The sequence below is a fragment of the Monodelphis domestica genome, chromosome 5, assembly GCF_027887165.1.
Source record: "Monodelphis domestica isolate mMonDom1 chromosome 5, mMonDom1.pri, whole genome shotgun sequence".
NCBI classification, from domain to species: domain Eukaryota; kingdom Metazoa; phylum Chordata; class Mammalia; order Didelphimorphia; family Didelphidae; genus Monodelphis; species Monodelphis domestica.
In genome coordinates, this window is record NC_077231.1 from 280713650 (window position 1) to 280728238 (window position 14589).

The following is a 14589-nucleotide window of genomic DNA, read 5'->3' on the forward strand; positions in this document are numbered from 1 at the left end:
CATGAAGAATCACATATGACTAAAATGACTGAACCACAACAAATAGCAAAATTCATTGCATCTAGCTTAAAGAAGAAATCAAAGTGATACAGAAACAAAAAATATTTTAAATTATAGAAATAAAAAATAATTAGGAAATTTATATTTTCTTTCATGGATCTGTTTTGGGGGTTCAAAATAGAAACCCAGAAGTCCTAGATTTTGGACAAGGAAGTCACCTTGGAACTATCTGCATGCTAAGGAAGGCCTAGTGCTATGTATATCTCTCCCACCTAGGGAAGGGAGAAATTCTGAAACCACTTTTGGGATTAGCTGGATTTCCTTGTTTCCAGATGGTTCCCAGTCCAAACCTAAAGTTGTACATTACACAGAACATACACATATAATTTATTTTCACAGAGAAACATTCCATTTTTATCATTCTTAGCAAAACCATTTTTACCATTCTCTTCTATAAAAACTACCCAGGCAGTGGCTGAACAATTTAAATTTAGGGCAACTGAGCAAAGATGAAATATTAGGCTGAATCAGGGACAGACAGGGTTAGACCCACCCTCCTCCACAAAATATTCAAGCTATTAAAGGTTAAAACTCTGAAAGAGAATTTAAAACTCTCTTTGTCTACTTTAATTTAATCAATCAAGAATTTAAAGTACCCCTACTTAGCACTTGATAAGTCACTAGATAAGAGAACTCACAAGTCACTTAGAGTTCTCAACCCCAAAGGCCATAGACACTGCCCCCTCGGGCAGTACCAGGCAAGTTAAAAGGCTGTGATTGGTTCCTGTGAAGAGGGGAAGGGACTGGAATTAACATGGAAAAAGGGGTACAAATGGTGAGATTGAACATGGTCGGGGCACCTTTTTCCTGGATTCATTCTGCATTGGTGAGCTGAGCTGAAGGGAGAGTCTTGGAGGTACTCATTCATATTCCTGGTCTTTTGGGGAGAGAACTTTGGCCATTCATTCTGGGCTGGAGCTCTCTGCTCTGGAGAGGCTTGCAAGGTGAGTGACTGGAGCTGAAGGAAGAGGCTGGCGTTGGTGGAACCCTTGCTGGAAACACCATCTGGACTTCTGGCTAAAGAGACTATCACGACTCCATGTGGAGATCAGAATTTAAGGGAGCCCTTGCCAGGTGGTGAGCTGGACTTCTTTGGACAGCAATTACAGGGTATCCAACTAGACAATATTTTGTACTTTCCTTCCCACATTTCTCTCCGTTACTATATCTCTATTAAACTAAACTGTTAAGAGCAACTAACAGCCTGGTGACTTAAGAGTTAATTTTATAAACAGATACCACAATCTTATTTTTTTAACTCATATTTAGTGAAACCAATTTTAATTTTTACAAAACTGCACTAGGACTTTTGGGATACCCTGGATTATAATGACAGGCAATAGAGCATCTTATTTCAAAGTTATGTTTTAGCAACAACATCCCACCGGTAGGTATTACTCATCACATTCAAAGCCTCTAATTGCCGAGAAGCATAAAATCTTAGACCACTATCAATTTTGTACCACAACAGCAAGTGGCAAGTTGAGGCCAACTACAAACTGGATTTGGAGGAAGAAGATCTACCTCTCCTATTTAATACCTGGGTAACCTTAGGAACGTCATTTAAGCTCCCTTGGCCCTCAAGTTTCCTTATCTATAAAACACAGAGGTTGGCGCAGAAGCTTACAAAGGTACCTTGTACCTCCCAATCTAATGAAACATATTCTATTTACTTTTTTTTAACCCTTAGCTTCCATTTTAGAATCAATGCTGTGTGTTGGTTCCAAGGCAAAGCTATGGTAAGGGTTAATGCAATGGGAATGAAGTGACTTTACAGTTAGGAAGTATCTGAGGTTGGATTTGAACCTAGGACCTCCCATCTCTAGCCTGGGAACCACCTGGCTGCCCCCACTACTTACTTTTAATAGACCTTCAGGGCTAAGTCTGTAATTCATTTTAAAAATACAATTATAAGTAAAATGTGTGATTCTCATTAGTATTAAACATTTGCCTCAAAAAATTATAACCATTGCTAGAAAGATGAGACAAAGGTTTAGAAAGAGGTCTATTGAGTATTTGGCCTAAACTGCTTTTTCTTCTATGAAATTCATTATATTAACTGCCTTAGAAAACTTGGATCTGAAAAGAACAGACAGACAATTATGTTATCTGTGAGTCACAGAATAAAATTGCTCATTTTCCTTCCTTCACCCCCCACCCCAAGTCTTTCCTTTTAATCATTATCCTGCTTATTTCCTCTGGAACTTTAAAACATTTTTTAAATCTTAATCCTTATGGATTCTAACCAGTTAGTATCACAAACCCCTGCTTTCTTCCCCACCTCCTCTTCCTAAGAGTCCCAAGAATGACTGGGATGTAATGAATACACTCAAAGTAACAGAATGAATTAATTACACCAAGTAACACAGTAACAGTAAACAGATACCTCCTCCATCACAAAACAATCCCTGACTCTGTGACATGGTTTTAAGGTCTTCCCGGATTTAATCCAGCAGCACAAAATTGTGCAGATATTTATATGTGAGACATTGCCTTCAACATCCATTTTCAGACTAGAAAGTCAAATAAAAGAAATTGTGAACTTCCAAAATGATTCATAAAATTTACTGACTTTTTTTTTCCTCGATGAAAGAAAGGGAGAGGAAGAAGGGAAAGAAGAGAGGAGGGGAAAAGAGAGGTAGGGAATCTTGTAATGCTTCTCTTAGGGGCCTTTAGCAATCTTTGATCACTTTTTAGTAAAGAAGAGTAACTAACCTCGACTTTCACAACAGTTATTAGAAAAATGGAAATAAAAAATGAACCTTTCTCCCTTCCTTAAGTAATTTCTCACTACTCAAAAAGAAAAGGTTGTGGTTGCTGAATATTTTGAGATCAACAAAAAGGAAAAAAGGATGAAAAGGCTTTTGAACAAGACAAAAACAAATTTAAATGCTGCCTAAGTATAACAAGCAGACTTGACCCTGAAGAAGAGCTGAGAAAGAGATAAAATATACTGAACTCCTTCTCTGCAGAGGCAGGGGACTATGGGAGTGGAATGCTTACTATACAGTCAGAATCTCAGTTTTGTAGAACTGATTTTCCTCCCTTTTCTTTTCTTTTTTTAGCTATTGGGATGGTTCCCTGGGTTAACTTGGGGAAAAGATTATAGTCAGTAAAAACAAACTACAATAAATAATATAGAAATTTTAGATTTTCTTTAATAGATCTGGCTTTGGGAGCTTAAAATGAGAATTCAGAAGTCCTAACTATTGGAGAGTGTGCTTTTATCACCTTGGTGTTGTCTACACACTAGGGAAAGTCGATATAGAAAAGGAACAAATTCTGAGACCACTTTTGAGATTAGCTAGATTTTCTCATTTCTAGATGGTTCCCAGTCCAAACCTAAAGTTATATTTTACACATAACAAACAAATATAATTTGTTTTCACAAAGAAACATCCAGAATTTCTTAGCAAGCTTGGTTTCTCCATTTCCCTCTCTACCCCTATCAAACTATATAGCCAGTGATAGAGCAATTTAGGGTTTACCACCTGAGCAAGGATGAAATACTAAACTGGATCAGGGATGGGAAGATTAGATCTTCCCCTCTCCTCACCAAAAAAAAAAAAAAACAAACCTTCAAAAGTCTTGGAATCCTATCCATTTGTAGTTATTTATCCCTCCTTCATACCATTAGCTTTCCATCTTGGTTCCATTCTTAAATTGATCTATACATTTTTTTCAGCCTGAATAGCCAAACCAAATCACAAGGATCTAACTGCTCCTCACCTCCCATCCCCACACTCCCTCATCATGGCAGTACCTATAGCAGATTAAATTACCCCGGCTACATCAAAGGGCCACTTCACCTGGAAGAGAGGCTGGCTAGTGGTGCCAGCAAAGGCATCAATTAGGCTGATGATTTTGGAGTTCACTGTTCATTCATTTTTCATACACATTCAGGATCCAAATAGGTCAGTCACCCGGGGCCACAATAAAGTTGAGGCCAAACTACGTCACCTACAATGACGTCTTTCCTTGGAGTTTACTGTCACACTCTCGTTTAAAAAAACCTATTTCTTCAATTGAGTTCAGAAAGCATTTATTAAGTAAGCATCATAAAACACTGGACAAGACAATAAAAAGCTAAATGGGTACGAACTTGAGGAACTTGCATCTTACAGGGGGTGGAGAAAGGACAATAGATATAGCTTGTACTCAAATACATATGAGGTACATCCAAAGAAATGTCAGGAGGGGGGAGTATCCTAACAATTGAGGTTGGATGGAGGTGGGATCTTTGTGTAAGAGGAAGTACCTGAGCTGAGCCTTGAAAATTAGGGCTTCTAAAAAGTAGAGATGAGACCAAAAATGATCATTCAATTCAAGAAATAATTTTTTCTGAACTATTTTTCTGAGACACAAGGGATACAAAGACAAAAAAGAATGCTAGAAAAAGTTGCCCACCTATGTTTCTTGCCAGAAGGAACACATTTTCTAATGTACAATGACTACAATATTCCAAGAACACTAAAATAGGAACCAGGCGGACCAGTAACCCTTATCTACTTTTTAGTTATGTGACTGTGGGCATCAACTTCTCCATTTTGTCATCTATAAAATGCTCAGAATTACCATGTCATGCACAACAATAAACATAAAAATGACTATTCTAGAAGTAAAAAAATTACTAAATTGAAAAAACTTTGAGAATGGAGAAAAATATCCTCAGCACCACCATATGGAGGAGTGAATTTTGGGAGTAGATGGTGAGGGAGACCAATTAGTGAAGCAGTTTTTAACCTCTCATCACAGATCCTGACAATCTATTGAAGCCTAGTAACTTCTCAGAATCATGTTTTCTTTTGTAATTCAAGGCTGAAGGATATGTTAAATTTCAATTTGAGGTTAATGAAAATAAAGATATATTTTTTTTATATGCATGCTCATGGACTCCCCTGAAATCCATTGCAGAGAACTGGTCCTTAAACTTCAGCTTTTGTTAGTTGTTTCTATCATGTCCAACTCATTATGACCCCATTTGATATTTTCTCAGCAAAGATACTAGAATGGTTTGCCATTTCCTTCTCCAGCTCATTTCACAGATGAGGAACTGAGGTAAATGGGGGTAAGTGACTAGTCTAGGGTCACACAGCTAGTAAATACCTGAGTTGTTGCTGTTTAGTCATGATTTGAACTCACAAAGATGAATCTTCCTGACTTCGGGTCCAACCCTCTATCTACTGTGCCATATACTGCCTCTATGCCCCAGTTAAAGAAGCCCTAAATTATGGGAAGGGAGGGAGGGGGAAATTAAGGTACCCTTAATCAGTTAGCCCTCTCTCCAAACTTGAAGGAAAGAAAAACAAAACCAAATCTGATTTAGATATATCCCAGGTATTGGCCAGCTTCAATTGTATAAACAAATTTCAAAAAGACTGATCTATCAGCAATCAATAAGTTGCTTTTCTGGATGAGCCAGTGGACTTTTGAAAACTTCCCTAGTGCACCCCCATGTGATCCATATTGTCCAAAAACAAGGAATACTATCACTTACATTGGGACCAATCAAAGGTCTGATTCATTAACAGATATCTTCATTACCAGAAGAATAAGGTTTTCAAGTAGGTTTTCATGAGCTCTCAATTTAATCCTATTGCAAGAATCCCCAAATACCCTAATAATTATAAACTAGGTTATATTCATCCCAATTGTTTTTCCCTTTTCAAATCCCTCTCCACTTTCTATCCCCTACTCCCTTTCATGTCCCCCACATGAGTGTTAAGAATTATTTTGTTTCTATTTCTCTGGATAGAAGGAGACATTTTCCTTAGGTATTTCATACTCAACCTACCTTTCCTCTAGCAGGGACATTTTTCATCTCCTTCTAATGTCTGGAGGAAAATTCAAGAGATGGCAGGAACTTGAAAAAGGTGGGGAAGGGAAAAGATTGCAGAACAGAATGGGAGAACTCCACTAGAATCCTGGCTTTGCTACTTATTTAGGGCCTATGTGTCCTCAGGAAATTTACTGAACCATTCTGGGCCTTGGTTTCCTCATCTGTCAAATGGGGTAGGGGTGGGTGAAACTAGATGGTGTCCAAAGCCCCTTGAAGCTCTTGATCTAGGAACCTACAATGATGGCCTAAAAATAGCACATGACTTGCCCAAGATCATACAGCAAGTTGTTTGTAACTCAAGAGAACCTAACTCTCATACTTCCAGGTTCTACTGAACCTTACATAGGCTCTTCAAGGTTTTTTGTTTGTTTGTTTTTTAAATTCACTTTCCACTTTAGAATCAATACAAGTGTCCATTCCAGGGCAGAAGAGCAGTGAGGGCTCAGCATTTGGAGTTAAATGACTTGTCCAGGGATACACAGTTAGAAAGTGTCTGATGCCAGATTTTAACCCAATAACTCCCATCTCATCTGGCTCTCTATCCATTGAACCACCTAGCTGCCCCTTCATACCCTTTCAGGCTTTCATAATTTGCTCCAGGGTTGAAATTGATTTTTCAGGGGGAAATGTATGTGTTATGTCATCATCAGGAACTTGTTCTTCCTGTAAGATTGACTCAGCCTTAGTACTCACCTGTCCCCTAGGAGTCCTGATTGAGGAATGAAAAAAAGGGCTCCTCTCAAAACCTCTATTTGAGGTAACCAGGGTAGCCATCTCTTCTCTTCTTTCCCCACACAGATGCATTTCTCCATCATTCCTCCTCATACTTTCCTTCTCACTCCCTTCCTTTTAACTAGATCATAAGTTCCTTGATAGCAGGGAATTTCTTTTTTTTTATTTCTACCACTAGATTTTAGCATAATGCCTGGCACATAGCAAATATTAATACATGTTTATATGACTGGCTTAACATTTTAGTTATTGTTGCTTTCATTTTACAAATAAAAAAAACTGAGGCATTTGGTTAAGTGGCTTGCCCAGGATTATAGAGCTAATATCTGAAGTCAGATGTGAACTCAGAAAGATGAGTCTTCCTGATTCCAGGTTTAGTACTCTATCCATTTTGCCACCTAGCTACATAAGCACACACACATTTATATGTGTGTAAATGTGTATATGTCATATATGTGTGTACATATGAAGAAAGAAAGAAAGAAAGAAAGAAAGAAAGAAAGAAAGAAAGAAAGAAGAAAGAAAGAAAGAAAGAAAGAAAGAAAGAAAGAAAGAAAGAAAGAAAGAAAAGAAAGAAAAGAAAGAAAGAAAGAAAGAAAGAAAGAAAGAAAGAAAGAAAGAAAGAAAGAAAGAAAGAAAGAAAGAAAGAAAGAAAGAAAGAAAGAAAGAAAGAAAGAAAGAAAGAAAGAAAGAAAGAAAGAAAGAAAGGAAAGAAGGAAGGAAGGAAGGAAGGAAGGAAGGAGGAAGGAAGGAAGGAAGGAAGGAAGGAAGGAAGGAAGGAAGGAAGGAAGGAAGGAAGGAAGGAAGGAAGGAAGGAAGGAAGGAAGGAAGGAAGGAAGGAAGGAAGAAAGAAAGAAAGAAAGAAAGAAAGAAAGAAAGAAAGAAAGAAAGAAAGAAAGAAAGAAAGAAAGAAAGAAAGAAAGAAAGAAAGAAAGAAAGAAAGAAAGAAAGAAAGAAAGAAGGAAGGAAAGAAGGAAAGAAGGAAAGAAAGGAGAAAGAGATAGGTAGGTAAGTAGACTAATTGGTTTCTAATTTTCTAGACCCAGAAGCAATTGTTCCAAGAATGACTAAAAAGAAAGTCAAACTAGTTTTGTCAAAACTGGTCATTCAACTATTCTCCTACCTCAAGGGCTACATTTAGCAAACAATTATGTGAGCTTCTTTTGTTATTGGAGAAATGCCATCGCACACCCCTTTATAAAATATATTTAGAAGGACTCTAATCAATCTCTTCTGGTGACTTGATCTATTGATGAAGCTTAAAGGTTTCATAATCACAAATTGATTCCTCCATAAAGAAATGTTGTTCTCATTAGAACCAAGTTAACTTCCACTAAGAGAGACTTAATTTATGAGCTCCCCTTCCAAAGAAAAAATGGCCACATCTTTTTATTATGTGGCTGATTTCTTATATAACTTTATCCAATGTGAATTTTTCCTGAGTCCTGTTTCTTTTCAAGTGTTGAAAGGCCAAATGAGTGAGGTGGATGCAGTATCGGTTATTATGTGTCAGTCCAGATGCCAACAGATGTACTCAAACATCTTTGATGTATCTATCTGTTCTTTCCTGAAGAAACAGACAAGTTTTACTTCTGTAAAAACTTTAAGAAGTAGTTTAAATAAACATGTAGTAAGGTTACCATAAGTGATAACTTTCCCTAGCCTGGGTTGAAACATCGTATCTTATAAAGAAAGGATGGTAAGTTGACACTCAGCAAATAAATTTTGGCCAGAAACAAATATATCAGATTTTAGAGGCCAATTGTTTACCTGTGGATGCTGCTGCTCATTATAGCAAATGCCTAGCTACTCATGACAAAGCAAGATAAACCAGGAAACACTTAGCAACTACCTGGAGTTACTACATTGTGCTTCCAGAATAGGAAGGCTCAAATCCCTTTGAAAATATGGTAGGATGGCCTCCTCTTGGGAAAAGATGGTGGACAATGAGGGCCAATTGCTGCATTTTGTGTCAGGTGGAGAGCAGGTTTCTGCTTTATTTTGCTTAATATATTTTATTATGAGAGGGTTCTCTTAATGGTGGGGGTAATTCAAAATTAACAATGATTTTATAAAATAGTATCAACCAGACATTTTAAAAAACTGAGAACACAGACTGGTCCCCATTTCCCTCCCGCCCCTAACCTTCCTACAAATGTGCTGGTTACAAATTTGAGAAGGGGATGGGAGCAGAAGGCAGACAGGTTTTTGCTGTATTTCATATTGCAATAGCATAATTCAGTTAAGCCTCTTTTATCTAACCATAGTCTATTAGGGTAGGCATTCTCATTCCTAGTCTGAATTAACACCAAAATTAACACCAAGTAAATCAGCTGACAATATCCCTCTTCTCTATCCTCTTCCACACAAACATTTCAAGGATTTTGTATCGTCACATAAAACACACTTCCATATTGGTCATTGCTGTAAGAGCAAACTCCTACAAAACCAGAACTTGGGGGTTGTTTTGGAGGGGTTTTGACCAGTGTTGTAAGTACTGGGTCAGATCCATTTAAATTGGGCCAAGAACAGCAGCAGTTCTAGGAAGAACCAGGTGATTAACTGCCAACAATTTCTTCTATCCTTTGACATTAATCCATCATAGGCTCTGATATACAGATGAAAAGGGTGCCCAGAATCTCAACTTTTTCCTTTTACAAAAGGCCAAGGAAGTTTATGGGGCTGGTCTAAGCTGTTTTACTTGTAGTAAATGTCAGAGGTGGGATTATACCTTAAGCATTCTTTAAACTGTATCTCATTCTCAGCCTTCTAAGAGTTGATATACTAAAATAACATTGCTGTCTCTTCTGAGCAAAAATTCCAGCTATCATAGATAGAGCTGAGCTCCACTTAAGGTAATACTAAATAAAAGGCAAAATAGCTGATTTCTTTTTCAAAATTGAAAGTGATTTCTACTCTTAGAGAATAGTAACTTAACCAGAATACTGAGACCAGAGTTTGTTTTTTACTCTAGAGCTTTGTATTTCAGCAAACTAGTGGTGAATTATTATATAGTAGATGTTTAATAAATATTTTAAAAACCAATGTCTTTCAAATAAAGTCCTTTCACCAATTCCCGTCTCATTTAAAGCCAAAGAGGGGAAAAAATTACTGTACTTATTTATCTAGAAGAATCTTGGCTGGCCTATCTTCCTATATCCATGTTCTTCCTAGTTTGCTCTTGGAGAAAACATACTGTATTGTGGTTGCATTGTTTTTCAGTTGTGTCTGACTCTTTTTGACCCTATTTGAGGTCTTCTTGGCAAATACTAGAGTGATTTACCATTTCCTTCTACAGCTCATTTTACAGATGTGGAAACTGAGGCCAACAGGATTAAGTGACTTGACTAGGGTCACACAGCTAGTAAGTGTCTGAGACAAGATTTGAACTCAGAAAGATGAGTCTTCCTGACTCCAAACCTTATCCACTGAACCACCTACTTGCCCCAGGAAATACATAGTGAGGGAATAAAATCATACATACATACTGTAAGAATATGAACAATTAACAGTCAGTCAACCATAGTTCTCCTTTCCCTAACAGTCTATGTCCTGCTCCAAGCACAGTAGTCAAAAATAATATTACTATCGCTTCTGAAAGAGCAACTTAATTGGCTACAGTTACCCTGTAGATTTACTCACCACCCCCAGGACAACCCATAGTCAAACCCCCCTTCCTTTAAGTATTATTTCCTCTACTTCCAAGGAAAGGAAGTATTTTGAAGACAGGGACTCTCATTTTTGTATTTGTATGACCAGACTATAGCATATAAATGCCTTTTTCATTCATTCGTTCATTCATTCACAAAAGGCAATACAAATTAATTTTGGAAAGAAAGAAAGAATGTCTCTGCATTAATCTTCCAATATCTCATTATATTGCAGAGGTGACACCTGAGTTCTTGAAGGCGATGCCAGTGGAGTAAAACCTGGTACAAAATCTACCAAACTGGAGAAGCCTTAAGGACCAGCCTAGCAACAGACTGTAAACCTGATATCCAAGGATCATCAGCCTTGCTAAATTTGGATACTATTATCTATATTAATCTCAATAGAGGGGGCAGCTGAGTGGCTCAGTGGATTGAGCACCAGACATAGAGACAGGAGGTTCTGGGTTCAAATGTAACTTCAGACACTTCCCAGCTGTGTGACCCTGGGCAAGTCATTTAACTGCCATTATCTAGTCCTTACTGCTCTTCTGCCTTGGAACCAATACATAGTAATGATTCTAAGATGGAAGGTAAGAGTTTTTTAAAATAAAAAACATTTAATAAAAATTTTCAGGAGAATATAAAGTTCTTGAGGGTAAGGGCTGTAGTGCTTCTGTCTTGGTATCCCCAATCTAGCATAGGGTCTGACATAGAATAGGCACTTCATCAATCTTTGTTGATTATACTGAACCAAAGGTGGAAGGAAGTGAGAAGGCTAGCTGGGAGATGTTGCCTTTGAGTATTTAAGGTGTTCTACATTGGAGGTTTGATCTGTTTGACCCCAAGGGCAAAACTAAGAACAATACAATAGCTGTGAAGAGATGTCTTACCAGATTGACCACAAGGTAAATCTTTTTTAGTCAGAACTACTGCCACAGCCTGGCTACTAAGACATACAATAGTTACATGTGTTGTGGAAGTATGCTCTTCAAGGAACAAGTAAATATTTGCATAATACCCTGATGCTTCCACAAATTTTTCTGGTTGGATCTTCAAAGAAAAGGAAGACAAAACACATTATCTTCATTTCCTTTAGTCAGAATTTGAGATTTTATCAGTGTGAGGAATTCCCAGGAGATGGAAACTGTAATTCATATGGGCAACTTCTCCTGATTTATCAAGTCAGGGAGTAACCCAGGGCGCTAAAAAGTTGAACACGCCCAGGAACATATGGTAGAGGTGAGAGACAAAAGCCCAAATCTTCCTGAATCCACAGATGATTCCCTATTTACTATTCTACTCTTTCTTTCTCCCCATTTTATAGTTAAGAAAACAGATTGAGTGGTAGCCCAAAGTCACAGTTTGTGACAGGACTAGAACTCAATTTCAACTCAAATCCAGTCCTCTTGTCTACCCCCAAAAGAGAATTAGAAACACAATAGCTCTTAGCCATAGCTCCCCAATTCTGGTTTGAGACAGGAAACCAAATCCCCTTTCCCTGAGGTGCCAAAGAGGATATAATATTCATTCTAGTGCCAGATGAAAATCTCACCCTGCCAAAATCCAGCTGCAGTCAATGAATTTGAGTCACCAAGGTTAATGATAATCAAGGCCCTAAATTCACACCTCTCTCGGTTTTCAGCTCCGATGTAATTAGCTTAGAGTTACAAAAGGTTTGTTATTTTCATAAAGAAGCTTTTTTGTCAGTCTAAACTACCTTTATGCAGCAGCACAATCAGCAGTCCTGCCTGCAGATCACTACTCAAAGTCTGAATAGCAGAACACTAACTCCATTAGGAACCTTAGAAAACAACCACTAAATCCAATGCCTGCATTTTGCAAAGAAGGTAACAATGGTAGTGCTGGGTCTAGAAATCAAATCTGTCTCTGCACATAAGACTTTATAAATATACTGTATTGTTCAGTCTTATTATGTAGTTTCACTGATAACTTAAACCTTTCAATTCTTTCTTTTACTAGTGACAGCTTAGTCAATTCATGAAGCTTCTCAACACTTCCTACTTAAAAACAAATGAGTGTGAAAAAGAAATTGAACCTATTAGCTACAATGAAGCTTTGGGGGGGGGGGGAAGGTTGTGGGGTTGAATTTTGCTCTATATCCTCAGATCATCTAGTAGACCCCAGCATGCTTTCATCAATAGGCAAAAAGGAATAAATAAAAGATTAAAATGCACTTGGCCTAGGGAAATGAGAATTCTAAATGTGTGAATATAGTATTATTAGCTTATCATGGTTATTGGGTTTTGTTTTGTTTTTTAATCCTTACCTTCTAAATTAGAATCAATACTGTGGGAATTGTTCGTTGGCTACAGGAGGAGGGTAGGAGGAGAGGAGGGAAAAAACATGAATCATGGAACCCTAGAAAACTTTTAATTAATTAAATGAACTTAAAAAATAAATAAAAGTGTGACACACATAATAAAGAATCAATATTGTGTATTGGTCCCAAGGCAGAAGAATGGTTAAGGGCTAGGCAATGGGGGTTAAGTGACTTGCCCAGGGTCACACTGCTAGGAAGTGTCTGAGACCACATTTGAACCCAGAACCTCCCATCTCTGTGCCTGGTTGTTGTTGTTTTTAAGAGATCTCTGAGTTCCCATTCCAAAAAAGAACGTAGCATGTGTAGATGTGAGTGTGCATATATTATATATACTTACAGACCATTTGGATCATCTGTCAATCTAAAACTTGAAGGCTTAATTGCTAAGATGTTCTAAAGTCACCTGATATCCCTGGTCTTTAAAGAAAAAAAAATATTTATTGTTCTTAGGACCATCCTTTAGGAAATAAAAATAAACTAAAACCCACAAACATCATGCCCATGATGTGCAAGGCACCAAGCTAGACCTAGGACGGATAAACAAAGTTGAATTCAGTCAGTCTCTACCCTCCAGGACCCAGCCACTCTAATCAACCAATCAGAAAGCACTTATTAAGCACTTCTCCCAGGCAGAGCGAACTATTGGAAAACAAAGCAAGACAAAACGGCAAAAACACACCCTGTTCTCAAGGAGTTTACCGGGCTGACAGCAGGTACATAATTAAATACATACAAAGTAGAAAGAAGTAACCTTAGAGTTAATGATCAAATTGCAGGGAGGGGGGGGGGGGAGGCAGTAAAGGACTCTAAAGGGATCCTGGAATTTTTGGAGCTCCAAAGGAACGTAAGAGCCTAGAAATACCAAATGCAGGATGAAAACTGTTCTATAACGACTGGCTATTATTTCAAGAGATTTCCGTTTTTTGAAATAAGTGAATAAACTGAACCATAAATGAAGCCCTCCCAGGTTACTGGAAAAGAGTGAGGAGAAATCCAGGGAGCCCCGGCACTCAGGCTTTTTTCAATTTCTCTCCTTGAAGGTCGTCTCAGTGTCATGTACCACACAAGTGTGAAGGTGCCAGAGTTCAGGGAGGGTGACCCAATCTGTTCCCCTCTTGTGGAATACAGAGTCTGTAAACTAAATTCTAGTCAATGCTGATGTTTCCTAGCCACCCAACACTCCTTTCTCCCGCTTCCCCCTCCCCCACCATTGCTTCTGTACATCTATCCCCTGATGCAGATAATAGAAGATGACCCAGGCACACAGATGACTAAGGCAGTAAGGTAGGTTATTTATTATTCCAGTATCGCTACGGTCCAAGGTAGAAAGCAAAGTGAACAATCAAACAGCGCTCTCTCCACCCCCACCCAAGATTTGTTTTCCCTCTGTAAGTAGAGGGGGGTGGGGAAAGATTGGACAAGGAATTAAAAAACGTTCGGACACCAAGACATCGGGCAAAATGTTATTATTGGGCAACATAGGCAGGGAAAGTCTACCACGGGCTTTCCTCGCCCCAGATCTCCAGCCCCCCAATCGGTATGCACTGCCAACAGCCGGCCGGAACCCAAACAACAGTCAGTAACTCACCCGGGTGCAGGCTCTCTCCAACTAACCAGAACGTAGGGGGTGAGTGGGGGTGTTTCTGATCTCAGGAGGGGAAGCGGCGACGGCCAGAGTCTCTAAATGCCCTCCCGGGCAGCTGCAGAGCTCGAGGGGCAAGCCTGGGCCGGTTCCTCGGCTGCTGGTAACGGATCGCCCCTCTCTGCGTGATGGGTTTGCGCACATGGGCGGCGAAGGAGAACTGCGCTATCCCAGACCCTACCGGCTCTGGGCTACTCCCGCAGCTGGCCGCTAGGCATGTGCCGGTGCCCCGGCCCCTCAGCCAGGAAAGAGGGCAGGTTGGCCAGAGACCGCAGAAGCAGGACTCTGCCTGCTTCCCGTAGAGCAGCTGGACGATGCGTCCTCC

At 38.9% G+C, this 14589-nt stretch overlaps 1 protein-coding gene across 1 annotated transcript in view; it reads right to left on the bottom strand.

The window, feature by feature from the left end:
* Window positions 1-14349, bottom strand: part of TRAK1 (trafficking kinesin protein 1) — a 257382-nt gene extending 243033 nt beyond the window's left edge. The window contains exon 1 of the mRNA XM_056800219.1: window positions 14211-14349. The gene's annotated coding sequence lies outside the window, so the exon portion shown is untranslated. The remainder of the gene's footprint in view (window positions 1-14210) is intronic.
* Between the last annotated feature and the right edge of the window lie 240 nt (window positions 14350-14589).